Raw genomic sequence first — 3,293 nt, forward strand, 5'->3', positions numbered from 1 at the left:
CTCTGAGAGGTCACCACATCTGGAAGAAGGGACCCAGAATAAAGCCACTGGACACAGCACAAATAGATGTGAAACATGAACTGCAAGATAGTCTGGTCACAGGGCATCTTGGGGGTTAGTGGAGAAGCAGGACAAATGTGAGGGGAAATTTGGAGAAGCACCCACCCTGTAAGCGTACACATAGCCCAGCTGTCCTGACACACATACATCTACACACCTACACACACACACACATACACTGACACCAAAGTTAGAATCGGTTGAAGATGTCCTTTCTGAGTCAACCACTCACTGGCCGCGTGATCACAAGCAAGGCATTTCACCGCTGTGAGCCTCAGTTTCCGCATCTGCCAATTACAGTACTTCCCCTGCTGGTTTGTTTTGAGTATTACATGAAACAATGTACTTCGGAGCACTGGGTAAATGCTAAAATGCTGCGCAAAAGGTTCTTCCTATTAACACAAATATAGCCTGCATTGAACAGTTTAGTACTTTTAAGCCATATTGTGTTTTTTACTAATTGCTTTGCAAATTAGTCTTATCTTGCCAGTGAGGTTGCCTCGTCCTCCAGGACCGAGTTCTCCTGTGGCCCCACCGTGCTGGCAAAGCTCTGGGCACATGCAAAGCCAGAGCTGCCTCACCCAGCCGATGTGCCCGGCGCCAGGCTCTGCGAGGGTCTTTTGGGGGCTGAACGACATGGATGGTCAGCTCTGCTAGCTGTTAACAAACCTCACTGATCCACACAGGGATGAGAGAGTGATGGGTTGATTCCTTTTCTTGAGCACCAATGACCAGCTGAGCCCTTTGTGAAGCCAATGTGTTTTCCAGACATTGACTCCTTTAATTCTCACCAGGACTGTATGAGAAAGTATGATTAGGATCTCCATTTTAGAGATGACAAAAGGGTGCTCAGAGAGGTTAAGTAACTTGCTGAAGGTCCCCCGTCAGTGAGTGGTGGAGCAGAGATGTGAGGGTCTGTGAGCTTAAACATCGTGCTAGGAGAGGCACTTTGGGCCAGATGGCCTCCAGATTCTCTTGAAATCAGAGTCTGCAGTCATCTGAAGGTTAATGGGGACATGGTCGTGTCTGAGGAGAAGAGGGCCAGATGCTCAGGGGAAGGGGCAGGGAGCCAGAACCTTTGTAGGGGGCTTGCCTCTGACTCGGGTTCCCTCTTGAGCTGGGTTCCTCCCTGGGGAAGGCTGGGAGCAAGTGTCTGCTAAGTGGGGTTGGTGTCGTCGTGGGAAGAGAGCGGCATGGCCAAAGTTCTGAGGGGGTTTCAGCTGCTGGCTGGGAGGCCCCGCCTGAGGGGCCCCACTGGGAAGACTGCATGGATCTGGGGAGACTCTGTGGCATTTTCTGTGTCCCCAAATGAACAAAGCATGAGCAACGCAAGGAGCACTGGACCATTAGCGTCCTGGAAGAGGAGAGGGGTGACTTCTAGCTGTCCTGCTCAAGAAAACTTCACTTTATAAAAGGTCTATCAGTTTATCCATCCACAACCTACCAGGTGCTGGGCCCTGTGTTGGGTTCCAAGGGAGAGAGAAAGAATAGAAAAAGATGGGGCTGGGGTTGACTTATGTAGCAGGATACAAGTTTGGACAACACTCAGGGCCTGCCCCAAGGCTGTGAGTGACTGGCTCCTGGAGACGGAAGTCCCAGCAGCCCTCTCCAGGCCCAGTTTTTCTGGTCCAGCTCCAGCACTGAGCCCGGGGCTGCAGTGATTGGTTTAGGGGCCCACTCCCTGAATACTTGAGTATGCCTTCAAGACTGCTGTCCAATACTCCGTGATCCAAGACCTAGCCCCCAAACCCAGCCTTCCTGCGTGTGAGTGGCTGAATGGAACAGATCTGGCAGGAAGGCTACGGGGCCCACCAGAGGAAGGAAGGCAGCAGGACAGAGACTGTGGGGGAGAAGGAGGCGGGGCTGGGTTTCCAGGGCCTGCTAGATACCTAGATCCTTCTAGATTCAGCACTATTTCCTTCTCCTCCTCAATAGTTTGGGCGTCACAAAGATCTTTTATAAGAAGGCGAAAACGACTTCCTTCCCTCTGAATGAATGCTCAGGGGCTGAGTAACCAAGGCAAAAATCCCGTAACAGATATAAAACTGAGAACCCAGGCAAGGCTCTGGGTCCTTTGGGCCAGGGAGAAGCCACTAGAGCTTTTCCCCAGTTTGGCCGCTAGAGGGACCCACGGAGTTTCACCTGCCTCCTTCCCGTCCCCCCCCCCCACCCCGCCACCCCAACTTCTCAATCGCCTGTATCACTGTTTTCCTTCCAGGAACCCTTATCTAAGCCTCATCCCCAAGCAGAGACATCGTTTGCTTGTAGAATGGATTCCGTTTACTCTCCAGGGATCAGAAGGGTCCAAGCCCAGCTCTGTGCAATGCTGCTGCCAACAAAGGTCACATTCGCCCCCTTTCCCGGAACCTCTGGGAACTCCCTCCAAATTTTTCAAGCCCTGGATGAGGGAGCTAGTGATTCACATGGCCAGCAGAGGGCAGCAGAACACCCCCCAGACCTTCTCCCTCCGAAGGCGACTGACCCCAGCCCCACCCCCGCCCCCTACAGGCATGCGTGTCTGACTTTGTTCTCCAGGAATTAGAATCCCTGAAGGTCGGGGTGGGAGCAGGGGAGATACAAATTTTTTTGTAGTTCATTCTCAAATTTAATATTGGGACCTCCCTCCTTTAAAAGTAATGTACGTGTGTGTAGCTATCATTGATGCTTCCAGTGTTGTCTTAAGTAGTTTTTGTTTTGTAATAATGCTACTCAAACATGTACAAACATAAAACCACCTGTGAACTCCTTATACTGATAACTCCCATACAAAGATAAACAGAAATAAAAATTCAAATTAAATGAGAACAAAAATACAAACAATCAGAGTTCAAAGTAATCTCATTAATGTATGTGATACTCACATGCTGCACTCAAATCCCTGGTGCCAGGTAACCGTGGCACTGAACTTCTCAGGCATGATTCTTCTTGTCTACTGAGCGTATCTATCTTCTGTGTGTGTCACTACTTTTTGTTTCTGACCACAGGGAAACATCCCAAACGCAGTACATTGTGATGTCATATGGACTTTGCTGGGGACCAACTCACCATGTATTTGTCACATGGTCTACTCTTCCTTGTTGCCTTGGGACAATTGAGCCAGTATTGTTGCTCGTGATTGTAAATACAAACATAAATGCAGACACTGGAATGATACAGAAGACTTAATTTTAAGGTGGCCGAACAGATGATCCAGAAAGTGTTCTCTTAAAAAACTTATGAAATCACATACAAAA

The 3,293-nt window shown here is 49.5% G+C and overlaps 1 long non-coding RNA gene across 1 annotated transcript in view; it reads right to left on the bottom strand.

The window, feature by feature from the left end:
* Window positions 1-3,020, bottom strand: part of LOC115289078 — a 23,940-nt gene extending 20,920 nt beyond the window's left edge. The window contains exon 1 of the long non-coding RNA XR_003907361.1: window positions 2,922-3,020. This is a non-coding gene — a long non-coding RNA (uncharacterized LOC115289078). The remainder of the gene's footprint in view (window positions 1-2,921) is intronic.
* Window positions 3,021-3,293: the final 273 nt, after the last annotated feature.

The sequence above is a fragment of the Suricata suricatta genome, chromosome 4 (assembly GCF_006229205.1).
Source record: "Suricata suricatta isolate VVHF042 chromosome 4, meerkat_22Aug2017_6uvM2_HiC, whole genome shotgun sequence".
NCBI lineage: Eukaryota > Metazoa > Chordata > Mammalia > Carnivora > Herpestidae > Suricata > Suricata suricatta.